The sequence below is a fragment of the Doryrhamphus excisus genome, linkage group LG6 (genome assembly GCF_037039965.1).
Source record: "Doryrhamphus excisus strain RoL-2023G ecotype Guam linkage group LG6, RoL_Dexc_Guam_v1.1, whole genome shotgun sequence".
NCBI classification, from domain to species: domain Eukaryota; kingdom Metazoa; phylum Chordata; class Actinopteri; order Syngnathiformes; family Syngnathidae; genus Doryrhamphus; species Doryrhamphus excisus.
In genome coordinates, this window is record NC_136362.1 from 964413 (window position 1) to 981540 (window position 17128).

The 17128-nt window shown below is 39.8% G+C and overlaps 1 protein-coding gene across 3 annotated transcripts in view; it reads right to left on the reverse strand.

Moving 5' to 3' along the window:
• The window catches only part of LOC131138513 (prickle-like protein 1), a 33417-nt gene extending 16693 nt beyond the window's left edge, over positions 1 to 16724 (reverse strand). For 2 of the 3 annotated variants that reach the window (XM_058087483.2, XM_078791066.1), the window contains exon 1: positions 16601 to 16724. The gene's annotated coding sequence lies outside the window, so the exon portion shown is untranslated. Of the gene's footprint in view, positions 1 to 4193; positions 4315 to 16600 lie in introns of those variants that run through there. The other variant, XM_078791067.1, reaches the window with a different exon arrangement.
• Positions 16725 to 17128: the final 404 nt, after the last annotated feature.

Genomic DNA, 17128 nt, shown 5'->3' on the forward strand with positions numbered 1-17128 from the left:
CAGCCCTAACCCCTAAATCTAAACCTTACACTCACATTCATACCTATGGACAATTTGCCGTGCAGCCCACTTACTATTTCATTATTTTTTTTATGGATAATGGCTCTCACTGTGGTTGGCTGGAGTCCCAAAGTCCACACTGATAGACCTCAATTTCATCTTAGTTTCATTTGAAAACGGCATAAAGTGGAGAGGGTGTGAATGGTTGTTTGTCTATATGTGCCCTGTGATTGGCTGGCCACCAGTCCAGGGTGGACCCCGCCTCTCGCCCCAAGACAGCTGGGATAGGCTCCAGCGGTAGAAAATGAATGAATGAATGATGGAGGACAGCAATGGCTTCCCTACTTCGTACTTCGTATGTCCAGTTGTGCTCATTTCTCAAAGACCAATGGACTCCAGCTGAGATCAAATAAGAGTCCGGGCAGCGTCCAGCAGCATTCCCCCGTGACCCCGACCCCCCCTTCCCCATATGGCGGACGAGGGCACCCGGGGCCACGGGGAGACAGCTGAGAAAACCAGCCTTTGAACACAGACGTCATACTAAAAGCCCCTGAAGGCCTGAGGATGTTCACGCACGACTTGTATTTCTACTCAAGCACCAGAACAACCCATCACTTTACCCAGGCTCCGCTTTACCCAATTCCTGGTGGGATTATGCAAAAAGGAATTTACTTCGGAAATTTTTGCTTGTTTTTCAGCATTTTTATATTTATATATTTTTATATTTTTAAAATATTTTTTTATATTATATTTATATTTTAAATATTTCAACTCTTCTCGCAACATTTTTTGTCATGTCTTTATTCTCATAATATTTTGACTTTATTATCATAATATTAGAATTTTTACCCAACCTAATTTTCCTAAAATTGCAACTTTATTCTTTTTGTTTTGCACAATATTGTGCCTTTAAAAAAACATATATATAAATGTATTTTCCCTCTAAATTTTATGACTTTATTTTTTAAAATATTTTGCCTTTATTCTCATAAAATTACTGTTCTTTTTCCATTTTTGCTGTTGTTTTTTTCATTCCCTTGTTGAATTTTATTTTGTAAATTTTTCTAATATGTTTTTTCTGCATTTAATAGGCTGTCTTTATACTCATTATATTTTGACTTTATTATCATAATATTCAAATTTTTACCCAACCTCATTTTAAAATTGCAACTTTATTATTTTTGTTTGTTTTGCACAATATTGTGCCTTTAAAAAAACATGAAAATATATTTTACTCCTTAATATGTAAGTTTTTCCTCAAAATTTTAAGACTTTATTTTTCCAAATATTTTGCTTTGCGAAAAATAATATTTTTGCTGTTGTTTTTTTTTATTGGTAAATGAAAAAAAACAAAAAAAAATTGAAAAAAAGAATAGTAATTTTATGAAATTAAAGGCAAAATATTAGGGAGAATAAAGTCATAAAATTTAGAGGAAAAAAAATACATATTAAGGAGTAAAATATATTTACATATTTTTTCATTTGTTGAATAAAAAAAACAACAGCAAAAATGGAAAAAAGAACAGTAATTTTATGAAAATAAAGGCAAAATATTAGGAAAAATAAAGTCCTAAAATTTTGACGAAAAAAATACATATTAAGGAGTAAAATATATTTACATATTTTTTCATTTGTTTGTTGAATGAAAAAAAACAACAGCAAAAATGGAAAAAAGAACAGTAATTTTATGAAAATAAAGGCAAAATATTAGGAAAAATAAAGTCATAGAATTTAGAGGAAAAAAATACATATTAAGGAGTAAAATATATTTACATATTTTTTCATTTGTTTGTTGAATGAAAAAAAACAACAGCAAAAATGGAAAAAAGAACAGTAATTTTATGAAAATAAAGGCAAAATATTAGGAAAAATAAAGTCCTAAAATTTAGAGGAAAAAAATACATATTAAGGAGTAAAATATATTTACATATTTTTTCATTTGTTTGTTGAATGAAAAAAAACAACAGCAAAAATGAAAAAAAGAACAGTAATTTTATGAAAATAAAGGCGAAATATTAGGAAAAATAAAGTCCTAAAATTTAGAGGAAAAAAATACATATTAAGGAGTAAAATATATTTACATATTTTTTCATTTGTTGAATAAAAAAAACAACAGCAAAAATGGAAAAAAGAACAGTAATTTTATGAAAATAAAGGCAAAATATTAGGAAAAATAAAGTCCTAAAATTTAGAGGAAAAAAATACATATTAAGGAGTAAAATATATTTACATATTTTTTCATTTGTTTGTTGAATGAAAAAAAACAACAGCAAAAATGGAAAAAAGAATAGTAATTTTATGAGAATAAAGGCAAAATAGTAGGAAAAATAAAGTCATACATATATAAAAACATATATATAAATTTTACTCCTTAAATTATTTTTTTCCTTACATATTAAGGAGTAAAATATATTTATTTATATGCCTTTAAAAAAACATATTTATAAATATATTTGTATATAAATATATTTTACTCCTTAATATGTAATTCTTTTCTCTAGATTTTATGACTTTATTTTTCCTAATATTTTGCCTTTATTTTTATAAAATTACTGTTCTTTTTTCCATTTTTGCTTTTGTTTTTTTCATTTGCTTGTTGAATTTTATTTTGTAATTTTTTTCCTAATATTTTGCCTTTATTTTTATAAAATTACTGTTCTTTTTTTCCATTTTTGCTTTTGTTTTTTTCATTCGCTTGTTGAATTTTATTTTGTAATTTTTAATGAGCTTTTTCTACATTTAATAGGCTTTCTGTGCCAAAAACAGTTAAGTTAAATGAGTTAAGTTAACTTTCAAGCTAGCTAGCAGCTAAACTAGTTTGGTCAAACTAATGAGGGCCAACGGTAGTCGTGAATTCTTGCCCCAAATGTCAAGTGGAGCCCCTTGGCTTTATGACATGTCCCATGAATCACCCGTCCGTCATGTCCCAAACAATGGTGTCTTTGTTGAGGAACCCACTGGTAGCTTGTCCCACCAAGAGCTCCTTTATCTGACGTTTAGTCTGCTTTGGGGTTTTATCTCATACGTGTCACTTAAAGCCACAAATCCAGATAAGTTGTCGTCAGAGGAGAGAAGGAAGATAGAAGAACCTGCGACAATGCGCCCTTGCCAGGGACATAGCTAGCAAGGGGGGGGGTTCAGACCAACAAGACTTTCATGGATCTTCCTGGTGTTGGTCCGAAAACTTTTCTTGAATTTTTTTTAATTTTATTTTAAATTATTTATTTATTTATTTATTTTTCTCAGACAGTTACTATGGTACCCATTATGTCATTGGATGGTCATATCACCTTGTAACTACAAAAATACAATGTAAAAAATAAAAATAAATAAATTAAATTAATAAATAATAATTAAATTAAATTTAAAACAAAATTAAAAAATAATTTAAAATATAATTAAAAAAATAAAAATTAAATAAAAAAACAAAAAATCCATAAAAATTAAATAAAAAAAATTCAAATAAAAAACTTAAACTATATTATGAAAGCAGGAAGTGAACAAATGTTCACTAACTAAACAGTTACTGATTGTAAAAGTACCAGATGGAGGAGTAGGATTTAATAAGCTTTGCTTCTTCCTACTCCTTTTGGACATGTGGAACTGGGAACTGATTATGGGATGCATTCAATTGGAATCTGATGCATGTTCAAATGAAATAAAACCATTACCATTGTCGAATTTTTCTCATGACAAAAATAAAATAAAAAAATTTAAAATAAATTGAAAAAATTAAATTAAATTAACGAAAAAAAAAATATTAAAAAATAAAAATAAAAAAACGTAAACTATATTATGAAAGCAGGAAGTGAACAAATGTAACAGTTACTGATTGTAAAAGTACCAGATGGAGGGGTAGGATTTAATAAGCTTTGCTTCTTCCTACTCCTTTTCAGACATGTGTAGTAATGAGGTGTTGTATATGTATATATATATGTGTGTATATATATATATATATATGTAAGTATATAACTAGATATTGTAAGTGTATATGTGAGCTACATTAATAAGTAATAAGTAACATAGTATGAATGTCTGAAATAAATTAAGAAGAAGAAGACAAGTCTGAATAAATGGGAATAAATGGGAGTGACACCCCCACCAAGATTTACACGGGACCACCTGGAAGTCCATGGGAATCCTGACATCTTCAAGATGTTCCTCTGCTACCAAGAAGCTTCTGTCATTCTTACCTCAGCTGGGACCAGTTCTCCTGGGGGGAGCAGGAACGCTTGTCCTAGTTCTTTCTGCGACTCCTCTGCTGAATATGGACTACACATGATCCTTAGCGCTCTTAGTCCAGGGTCTAAGTCTGGGAGCTATGGGAGCTATGGGAGCTATGGGAGCTATGGGAGCTGTGTGTATGCACAGGAGCACAACCAGATAGCCACAACAAACCCTTGTCTTTCCCTCTTACCCGAGGCCGCCGCCCACTTATCCTGAGCCCGCCCCTCTTAACCTCAATGGCAGCCAATCACAGCAGTGGAATGCATTGGTAGACCCCTCCCCTTGGACTTCAAACAGCAAATGAGAAGAACTGATAGGAGTCGGGTCTCTTATGGCGTCCACACATGAGGACATTTGGACCTTGGAAGAAACTCCATAGGCTGCACGGTGGTTGAGTGGTTAGCGCGCAGATCTCACAGCTCGGAGACCAGGGTTCAATTCCTCCCACATTCCAAAAACATGCTAGGTTAATTAGCAACTCTAAATGAATGTGAGTGTGAATGGTTGTTTGTCTATATGTGCCCTGTGATTGGCTGGCCACCAGTCCAGGGTGGACCCCGCCTCTCGCCCAAAGACAGCTGGGATAGGCTCCAGCACCCCCCGCGACGCTCGTGAAGATAAGCGGTAGAAGACGAATGAAGGAATGAATTAAACACTAGCATGCTAACAGCTAGCATTGCATACATGTTAACATTAATGTTCACTTTTTTTCAAAGTATAAACTTAGTACATAGAATGTTAACATGCTAACAGTGTTAACATGCTAACAGTTAGTATGCTAGTGTTATTAACAAGCTAATGTTAACATGTTAGCATTTTAGCTATTTTCATGGATATTGCATAAGGCGGCACGGTGGTCGAGTGGTCAGACCTCACAGCTAGGAGGCCCAGGTTCAATTCCACCCTCGGCCATCTCTGTGTGGAGTTTGCATGTTCTCCCTGGTTTCCTCCCCCAAACTCACATCGAGTGCTAACATGCTAACAGTTAGTATGCTTGTGTTATTAACAAGCTAATGTTAGCATTTTTGTTATTTTTATGGGTATTACCTTACATAAGGCTGCACGGCGGCCGTGTGGTTAGCGCACAGACCTCACAGCTAGGAGTCCCGGGTTCAATTCCACCCTCGGCCATCTCTGTGTGGAGTTTGCATGTCCCCCCCCCCCCCCAAATTTGCATAGAGTGTTAACATGCTAACAGTTAGTATGCTTGTGTTATTAACAAGATAATGTTAGCATTATTGTTATTTTTATGGGTATTATCTTACATAAGGCTGCACAGTGGTTGAGTGGTTAGCGCGCAGACCTCACAGCTAGGAGACCCGGGTTCAATTCCACCCTCGGCCATCTCTGTGTGGAGTTTGCATGTTCTCCCCGCCCCCCCAAACTTACATAGAGTGTTAACATGCTAACAGTTAGTATGCTTGTGTTATTAACAAGCTAATGTTAGCATTTTAGCTATTTTCATGGGTATTACTTTACATAAGGCTGCACGGCGGTCATGTGGTTAGCACGCAGACCTCACAGCTAGGAGACCCGGGTTCAATTCCACCATCTCTGTGTAGAGTTTGCATGTTCTCCCCGGTTCCCTCCCCCAAACTTACATAGAGTGTTAACATGCTAACAGTTAGTATGCTTGTGTTAGTAACTGGGATAGGCTCCAGCACCCCTGTGGAATTATTTTAGCTGTTTGAAAATGAACTATATCAGCAAGTTTATTTGTGATTTTAGAAATAAGGATAATTTAGGTGTAGACCAGAGTATCGGACCACAAGTTTGAGTCAACCTAAGATCCAGTTCTTGGTTGACCTCTGAGATAATTGACCTTTGTGAAGTTGCAAAAGTCCTGCATCCTGATGCTTGGCTTTTCTGAGAGCAGCAGATGAGCAATAAATCCACTGCCCCTGGGGTTTTACGACTCACCCCCCCCCCCCCCCCCGTTTCAGAACCACAACGACCTGAACGGCACTTAACACCTGGTCTGCACCTTGTCATTGGTGTAAAAAAAATAAAAGCTATGATGAGCATTCCCTGACAATGACACCATCGTCACCAAATCCGCGCTAAAGCCGCATTCCTCTCCGGTCCAAACATGTCCGTTATGAATAGGAAGCATCCGGTCAAGGATCCCGACGCTAATGTCGTCTCTTTCAATGAAAGTCCAAGACAGGTCATAAATCGGAATCAGAGGGGCAAAGGGAAGGTCAGTCTTTAACCTGAATGCCTCTCACTTGTGTGTCGGCTACCTTATAAAAAGTCGGAATTCTCCAGCTTTCCAATGACCATCGCCAACGGGTATTAGCAGGACACAAGCGGGACAAAAGCAGGGGCAATAAAGGCCCGTAAAAGTCTATCACTCTACTGTAACAACAATCCACTTTTATGCCTCGGAAGCGGGAGGAAAAGGTCAACTGCCGGGGCAGCCGACGTCTTGATATTGACTTAGCTGCTTTGTGGCTGACAAACCCGGGTCAGACTTGGGGGCTTGTTAGCCCCTTAACCCTCATGTAAACCTTTTACACCCCCCCCACCTTTTTTTTCCTGTTCCAGTTTCACTGCTGACAAGCTGCAGACAGATGATTCTTATTTTATTAACATTTCAAATGTACTAATTGAAATAAATTTAATTTAATTTAATTTAATTTTATTTTATTTTATTTTATTTTATTTTATTTTATTTTATTTTATTTTATTTTATTTTATTTTATTTTATTTTATTTTATTTTATTTTATTTTATTTTATTTTATTTTATTGTGAATTTAATCCAATTCAATAATAAATTAAAACAATTTAAAATAATTTAATTCAATTCAATTCAATTCAATTCAATTCAATTCAATTTAATTTAATTTAATTTAATTTAATTTAATTTAATTTAATTTAATTTAATTTAATTTAATTTCATTTCATTTCATTTCATTTCATTTCATTTCATTTCTTTTAATTTATTTTAATTTATTTTATTTAATTTATTATTAAATTAAATTCACAATTTAATTTAATTCATTTAATTTATTAATTTAATTTATTATTAAATTAAATTAAATTCACAATTAAATTAAATTAAATTAAATTAAATTAAATTAAATTAAATTAAATTAAATTAAATTAAAAACTTACACTTAATTTATAAAAAATCTTTATATTATATTTAGATTTATTATATTTAGTATAATTTATGCTATATTGGGAAAGCAGGAAGTGAACAAATGTAACAGTTACTGATTGTAACTGGAGGGGTAGGATTTATTAAGCTTTGCTTCTTCCTACTCCTTTTGGACATGTGGAACTGGGAACTGATTATCAATATCAAGATATTTGATACTTGATATTGACTTAGCTGCTTTGTGGCTGACAAACCCGGGTCAGACTTGGGGGCTTGTTAGCCCCTTAACCCTCATGTAAACCTTTTACACCCCCCCACCCCCTTTTTTTCTGTTCCAGTTTCACTGCTGACAAGCTGCAGACAGATGAATCTTATTTTTTTTTCACCTTCAGCAGGCTACATGGTTAGCGACATGTTAGCTACATTATTCAATGAATGGATGCCCCATAAAATTGGACCTCGGCTTCCTGTGTCTTTCTATGTATCTTTGTTTCTTTTGCAAACATTTCAAATGTACTAATTTAATTTAATTTAATTTAATTTAATTTAATTTAATTTAATTTAATTTAATTTAATTTAATTTAATTTAATTTAATTTAATTTAATTTAATTTAATTTAATTTAATTTAATTTAATTTAATTTAATTTAATTTAATTTAATTTAATCATTCATTTTCTACCACTTTATCCTCACGAGGGTCGCGGGGGGTGCTGGAGCCTATCCCAGCTGTCTTGGGGCGAGAGGCGGGGTCCACCCTGGACTGGTGGCCAGCCAATCACAGGGCACATATAGACAAACAACCATTCACACTCACATTCATACCTATGGACAATTTGGAGTGGCCAATTAACCTAGCATGTTTTTTTTGGAATGTGGGAGGAAACCGGAGTACCCGGAGAAAACCCACGCATGCACGGGGAGAACATGCAAACTCCACACAGAGATGGCCGAGGGTGGGAATTGAACCCTGGTCTCCTAGCTGTGAGGTCTGCGCGCTAACCACTAACCGCTAACCACCGCCTTAATTTAATTTAATTTTTTAGTGTATGGTACTAGTGTATGGTACTAGTATATGGTGTATGGTACTAGTATATGGTGTATGGTACTAGTATATGGTGTATGGTACTAGTATATGGTGTATGGTACTAGTATATGGTGTATGGTACTAGTATATGGTGTATGGTACTAGTATATGGTGTATGGTACTAGTATATGGTGTATGGTAATAGTATATGGTGTATGGTACTAGTGTATGGTACTAGTGTAGAGTGTATGGTACTAGTGTATGGTGTATGGTACTAGTGTATGGTACTAGTGTATGGTGTATGGTACTAGTGTATGGTACTAGTGTATGGTACTAGTGTATGGTACTAGTGTATGGTACTAGTGTATGGTACTAGTGTATGGTGTATGGTACTAGTGTATGGTACTAGTGTATGGTGTATGGTACTAGTGTATGGTACTAGTGTAGAGTGTATGGTACTAGTGTATGGTGTATGGTACTAGTGTATGGTACTAGTGTATGGTGTATGGTACTAGTGTATGGTACTAGTGTATGGTGTATGGTACTAGTGTATGGTACTAGTGTAGAGTGTATGGTACTAGTGTATGGTGTATGGTACTAGTGTATGGTGTATGGTACTAGTGTATGGTACTAGTGTAGAGTGTATGGTACTAGTGTATGGTGTATGGTACTAGTGTATGGTGTATGGTACTAGTGTATGGTACTAGTGTATGGTACTAGTGTATGGTACTAGTGTATGGTGTATGGTACTAGTGTATGGTACTAGTGTAGAGTGTATGGTACTAGTGTATGGTGTATGGTACTAGTGTATGGTGTATGGTACTAGTGTATGGTACTAGTGTATGGTACTAGTGTATGGTACTAGTGTATGGTACTAGTGTATGGTGTATGGTACTAGTGTATGGTACTAGTGTAGAGTGTATGGTACTAGTGTATGGTGTATGGTACTAGTGTATGGTGTATGGTACTAGTGTATGGTGTATGGTACTAGTGTATGGTACTAGTGTAGAGTGTATGGTACTAGTGTATGGTGTATGGTACTAGTGTATGGTGTATGGTACTAGTGTATGGTACTAGTGTATGGTGTATGGTACTAGTGTATGGTACTAGTGTAGAGTGTATGGTACTAGTGTATGGTGTATGGTACTAGTGTATGGTGTATGGTACTAGTGTATGGTACTAGTGTAGAGTGTATGGTACTAGTGTATGGTGTATGGTACTAGTGTATGGTACTAGTGTATGGTACTAGTGTAGAGTGTATGGTACTAGTGTAGAGTGTATGGTACTAGTGTATGGTGTATGGTACTAGTGTATGGTACTAGTGTATGGTACTAGTGTAGAGTGTATGGTACTAGTGTAGAGTGTATGGTACTAGTGTATGGTGTATGGTACTAGTGTATGGTGCTAGTGTATGGTACTAGTGTATGGTACTAGTGTATGGTACTAGTGTAGAGTGTATGGTACTAGTGTATGGTACTAGTGTATGGTACTAGTGTATGGTACTAGTGTAGAGTGTATGGTACTAGTGTATGGTGTATAGAACTAGTATATGATACGAGTGTATGGTACTAGTATAGTGCTGGTGTATGGTACTAGAGTAGAGTGTATGGTACTAGTGTATGGTGTATGGTACTAGTGTATGGTACTAGTGTATGGTGTATGGTACTAGTGTATGGTACTAGTGTATGGTACTAGTGTATGGTACTAGTGTATGGTGTATGGTACTAGTGTATGGTACTAGTGTATGGTACTAGTGTATGGTACTAGTGTACAGTGTATGGTACTAGTGTATGGTAATAGTGTACAGTGTATGGTACTAGTGTATGGTACTAGTGTATGGTACTAGTGTACAGTGTATGGTACTAGTGTATGGTAATAGTGTATGGTACTAGTGTACAGTGTATGGTACTGGTGTATGGTACTAGTGTATGGTACTAGTGTATGGTGTATGGTACTAGTGTAGAGTGTATGGTACTAGTGTATGGTACTAGTGTATGGTGTATGGTACTAGTGTATGGTACTAGTGTATGGTGTATGGTACTAGTGTAGAGTGTATGGTACTAGTGTATGGTACTAGTGTATGGTACTAGTGTATGGTGTATGGTACTAGTGTATGGTACTAGTGTATGGTACTAGTGTATGGTGTATGGTACTAGTGTAGAGTGTATGGTACTAGTGTATGGTGTATAGAACTAGTATATGATACGAGTGTATGGTACTAGTATAGTGCTAGTGTATGGTGTATGGTACTAGAGTAGAGTGTATGGTACTAGTGTATGGTACTAGTGTATGGTACTAGTGTATGGTGTATGGTACTAGTGTAGAGTGTATGGTACTAGTGTATGGTGTATAGAACTAGTATATGATACGAGTGTATGGTACTAGTGTATGGTGTATAGAACTAGTATATGATACGAGTGTATGGTACTAGTATAGTGCTAGTGTATGGTGTATGGTACTAAAGTAGAGTGTATGGTACTAGTGTATGGTACTAGTGTATGGTACTAGTGTATGGTGTATGGTACTAGTGTATGGTACTAGTGTATGGTGTATGGTACTAGTGTATGGTAATAGTGTACAGTGTATGGTACTGGTGTATGGTACTGGTGTGTGGTACGAGTGTACCGTACTGGTATATGGTACTAGTGTAGAGTTTATGGTATAAGTGTATGGTACTGGTGTATGGTCTACACTGAGGTGTATGGTGCTGGTGTAGCGTACTGGTGTATGGTACTGGTGTATGGTACTGGTGTACGGTACTGGTGTATGGTACTGGTGTATGGTACTGGTGTATGGTACTGGTGTATGGTACTGGTGTATGGTACTGGTGTACGGTACTGGTGTACGGTACTGGTGTACGGTACTGGTGTACGGTACTGGTGTATGGTACTGGTGTACGGTACTGGTGTACGGTACTGGTGTATGGTACTGGTGTACGGTACTGGTGTACGGTACTGGTGTACGGTACTGGTGTATGGTACTGGTGTATGGTACTGGTGTATGGTACTGGTGTATGGTACTGGTGTACGGTACTGGTGTACGGTACTGGTGTATGGTACTGGTGTATGGTACTGGTGTATGGTACTGGTGTACGGTACTGGTGTATGGTACTAGTGTAGAGTGTATGGTATAAGTGTATGGTACTGGTGTATGGTACTGGCGTATGGTACTGGTGTATGGTACTGGTGTATGGTACTGGTGTACGGTACTGGTGTATGGTACTAGTGTAGAGTGTATGGTATAAGTGTATGGTACTGGTGTATGGTACTGGTGTATGGTACTGGTGTATGGTACTGGTGTATGGTACTGGTGTATGGTACTGGTGTATGGTACTGGTGTACGGTACTGGTGTATGGTACTGGTGTACGGTACCGGTGTATGGTACCGGTGTATGGTACCGGTGTATGGTACCGGTGTATGGTACTGGTGTATGGTACTGGTGTATGGTACCGGTGTATGGTACCGGTGTATGGTACCGGTGTATGGTACTGGTGTATGGTACCGGTGTATGGTACCGGTGTATGGTACCGGTGTATGGTACTGGTGTATGGTACTGGTGTATGGTACTGGTGTAGGGTACTGGTGTAGGGTACTGGTGTATGGTACTGGTGTATGGTACCGGTGTATGGTACTGGTGTATGGTACTGGTGTATGGTACCGGTGTATGGTACCGGTGTATGGTACTGGTGTATGGTACTGGTGTACGGTACTGGTGTACGGTACTGGTGTACGGTACTGGTGTATGGTACTGGTGTATGGTACTGGTGTACGGTACTGGTGTACGGTACTGGTGTATGGTACTGGTGTACGGTACTGGTGTACGGTACTGGTGTACGGTACTGGTGTATGGTACTGGTGTATGGTACTGGTGTATGGTACTGGTGTATGGTACTGGTGTACGGTACTGGTGTACGGTACTGGTGTATGGTACTGGTGTATGGTACTGGTGTATGGTACTGGTGTACGGTACTGGTGTATGGTACTAGTGTAGAGTGTATGGTATAAGTGTATGGTACTGGTGTATGGTACTGGCGTATGGTACTGGTGTATGGTACTGGTGTATGGTACTGGTGTACGGTACTGGTGTATGGTACTAGTGTAGAGTGTATGGTATAAGTGTATGGTACTGGTGTATGGTACTGGTGTATGGTACTGGTGTATGGTACTGGTGTATGGTACTGGTGTATGGTACTGGTGTATGGTACTGGTGTATGGTACTGGTGTACGGTACTGGTGTATGGTACTGGTGTACGGTACCGGTGTATGGTACCGGTGTATGGTACCGGTGTATGGTACCGGTGTATGGTACTGGTGTATGGTACCGGTGTATGGTACTGGTGTATGGTACCGGTGTATGGTACCGGTGTATGGTACCGGTGTATGGTACTGGTGTATGGTACCGGTGTATGGTACCGGTGTATGGTACCGGTGTATGGTACTGGTGTATGGTACTGGTGTATGGTACTGGTGTAGGGTACTGGTGTAGGGTACTGGTGTATGGTACTGGTGTATGGTACCGGTGTATGGTACTGGTGTATGGTACTGGTGTATGGTACCGGTGTATGGTACCGGTGTATGGTACTGGTGTATGGTACTGGTGTATGGTACTGGTGTATGGTACTGGTGTACGGTACTGGTGTATGGTACTGGTGTACGGTACCGGTGTATGGTACCGGTGTATGGTACCGGTGTATGGTACCGGTGTATGGTACTGGTGTATGGTACCGGTGTATGGTACTGGTGTATGGTACCGGTGTATGGTACCGGTGTATGGTACCGGTGTATGGTACTGGTGTATGGTACTGGTGTATGGTACCGGTGTATGGTACCGGTGTATGGTACCGGTGTATGGTACTGGTGTATGGTACTAGTGTAGAGTGTATGGTATAAGTGTATGGTATAAGTGTATGGTACCGGTGTATGGTACTGGTGTATGGTACCGGTGTATGGTACCGGTGTATGGTACCGGTGTATGGTACCGGTGTATGGTACCGGTGTATGGTACTGGTGTATGGTACCGGTGTATGATCTACACTGATTCTGATCTTCAATTAGCATGAAGGACATGATGGGCGTGTAATCACGTGGATAACAAGATGATGTAATCCACCATGAAGGACGTATAAGATCCGGGATGGTGATCTGGCCGTATTTCACCCTCGGTTTGGCCCCCTCTCACCAAAGTTGTAAAAGTGGGACCTCATTGGGGAACAATGGGAAGTGGAGCACCACGGCTCTTGGGGCTGTTAAAGGGAGGAAGCCCTTTTATTTCAGGACACTAGAAGTCAACAAAAGCCTGTGGCTGTCGGAGGGGACGCAGGATGAATGGGCCGCAGTGCAACATGACCGAGGCTGGTCCCGAGTAGGGGGGCAGGGGGCGGGGGGGCACACTGCCATGTGTGGTCTCCCTGGACCAAAGTGTGCCAGGGAACCCCAGAACCACAGGGTAAGAGTTTGTTTCAACGCCCCCTCGCCATGCAGCTCATATGGCGGCCATATTGAACCGTCAGACACACGTGGAAGCGTTTTGACCACCAGGACCCGCAGGACTTCGGAATTCTAAGTGCGGAATGGGGCAATAGTCCGGAAGAGTATCGGGCTGCGCAGTCGGGATCCCACTAATGATCCACATTCCTGGAGAAAGACCTCACTTGAAAACAGCACATGCGCTTGTTTTCAAGTGTAAAAAGAAGCCAACAGAGGGGGATGGGGGGGGGGGGCAGGGGCTGCACTGGGAACGCCGCTCCATAAATAAAACAACTGGAATACTTCCAAAGAAGTTTTGGAACAATTCGCTCATAAACATGGCCGCTGTAATGGCGTGTGTGTGCGTGTGTGGCGAGGCCCACTTTCATCAACGTGGTGGTCCGACGGTTAGCACCACCATGACGACGTGTGGTTAGAACCCCCCCCCCCCATTCCCTGCTACTATCCTGCAGACGTGTGCCTGGAAGCGCTAAATCACTACTTTGAAACTCAATAATGTGTCGCATATGTACATGTGGTCTGTACTACTACTCAGTACTCAGTACTACTACTACTACTACGTCACCAGAACAAATACTTTGACCACCTGGGCTGTCTTTGCTTAAAGTAGCCATGTCACTATTAAGAAGTGAGTAGTGGTTTTTTTGGAGTTGGGACACCATGGATAGATTCCAGTCAGATCCCGGACACTTTGTACTAAATAAGTAGCATCAAAACTAGCAGCAGTGTACTACTACAATGTACTAGTTTCATTCTCGTATCTATCCGCTTGAGGTTCTCAGCCATGGCATGTTTATCTTAGTCATGGCATGTCTGTCTCAGCCATGTCATGTTTGTCTCAGCCATGGCATGTTTATCTAAGTCATGCCATGTCCGTCTCAGCCATGTCATGTTTGTCTCAGCCATGGCATGTTTATCTAAGCCATGGCATGTTCGGCTCAGCCATGGCTTGAGGTTCTAAGCCATGGCATGTTCGTCTCAGTTATGGCATGTCCGTCTCAGCCACGGCATGTCCGTCTAAACCATGGCATGTTTGTCTAGGCCATGGCATGTTTGTCTCAGCCATGTCATGTTCGTCTCAGCCATGGCATGTTCATCTCAGCCATGGCTTGAGGTTCTCAGCCATGGCATGTTCGTCTCAGCCATGGCATGTTCATCTTAGTCATGGCATGTTTGTCTCAGCCATGGCATGTTTGTCTCAGCCATGGCATGTTCATCTCAGCCATGGCATGTTTGTCTCAGCCATGGCATGTTCATCTTAGTCATGGCATGTTTGTCTCAGCCATGTCATGTTCGTCTCAGCCATGGCATGTTCATCTCAGCCATGGCTTGAGGTTGTCAGCCATGGCATGTTTGTCTCAGCCATGGCATGTTTGTCTGAGCATGGCATGTTTGTCTCAGCCATGGCATGGTCATCTCAGTTATGGCCTGTTTATTTCGTCTCAGCCATGTCATGTCTGTCTCTGCCATGGCATGTTTGTCTAAGCCATGGCATGTTTGTCTCAGCCATGGCTTGAGGTTCTCAGCCATGGCATGTCCGTCTCAGCCATGACATGTTCGTCTCAGCCATGGCTTGAGGTTCTCATCCATGGCGTGTTCATCTCAGTCATGGTATGTCCGTCTCAGCCATGGCATGTTTATCTAAGTCATGGCATGTTCGTCTCAGCCATGGCATGTTCATCTCAGCTATGGCTTGAGGTTCTCAGCCATGGCATGTTTATCTAAGTCATGGCATGTTCGTCTCAGCCATGTCGTGTTTGTCTCAGGCCATAGCATGTCCGTCTCAGCCATGGCATGTTCGTCTCAGCCATGTCATGTCCATCTCAGCCGTGTCACATGGGCAGGGTACTGCTGGTTCAGTCACCAGTCTCCATGCAGTGTGAAAGGTAATGTAACCCAACATCATGTTTCATAACATTACTGATGCCGAGTGACATCAATACTTCATATAGTAAATATAGTATATAATATAGTTGTCTTTCTATATTTCTATTATATTATTGGATACAGTCAGCCATCAAACAGACGTCATTTAATAATTACATTTGAAAAACTGCAATATAGTAAGGGAGTGATATTCGAACTGCGTTATAGCGAAGAATATAATATATATTAATGAGCTTATTATAGATTGTAGTTTACTTTACTATACTTTATATTTGATATAGTAGGATATATAGTAGGATATAAAGAAGTGAAAATGCCTCAGTACTTGGATAATATTGAAGAGTTTGAATATATTTACAATGTTTCCTTTCCACACTCCTTTAACACACTGATCCATTTCAAGAGTGACTTCTGATCCGGTGCCACTGCTCCTGGGAATGTGTGTGTGTGTGTGTGCGTGTGTACGCGCGCCCGTGTGTGCACATTCCTCCTCCACACAATTCCACAGCGTCCTTCTTTGACATCCACGCAATGGCGCGCAAGCAGCGGCCAGCAGTTGTCACCAAAGTGACAGGCGACAGCTGAGTCCATACATCTGGAACCCCGTGGGGGTGTTGGGGGGGGGGGGGGGTGTAGGGTGTGGGGGTCCATGCACACTTCCGCACTACCCTGAAAAAGCTTTTCCAGGCTCTAAATCTCGGAGAGAATGGAAAGTGAAAAGAGGCTCCTGTGCGTAAAAGCGCACGCCGCTGGTTGATATTTGGTTCAACATGGACGCTTTGTTCGTGGTGCTCATGTTGAATATAATTGAAATAATTAACCCCCCCCCCCCCCCAAATGAGCGATAAATGTCTCAAAATGTCCACTCACCTCCAACGCCCTCAAAGAGACAGCATCCAAAGTCAATAGTTCCAAAAATCGTTCCAAAAAGTAGCAACGAAGAGGAGTCCCCCGCCCCCCGGCTGCACTCTCACATCTCCCGCACTTGAGCGGCACACGCTGCGGCTGGAGCTCCGCTCTGGTGGAAAAGTCTACATGGCCGCTGCCTGCTGGCTTTCCTATTGGCTGAAACAAGCATGCCCCCCCACCCCCCACCCCCGCCCACCATCACAGTGTGCTCGCTCTGTTGGAGAATCCGTGCGGTCGTCTTTAAAAATATATTTTTATATGATATGACGTATTTTCTGGCGTATATATTATTATTATTATATATGATGATTAGAAAATATATAATATTATATATCTATTATTATTATTAGATGGATTAGGTGGACATAGCATGACTGAGATGAATGTGACATGGCTGAGACGAACATGCCATGGCTGAGACCGACATGCCGTGGCTGAGACAAACATGCCGTGGCTGAGACGGACATGACATGGCTGAGACTCAAGCCA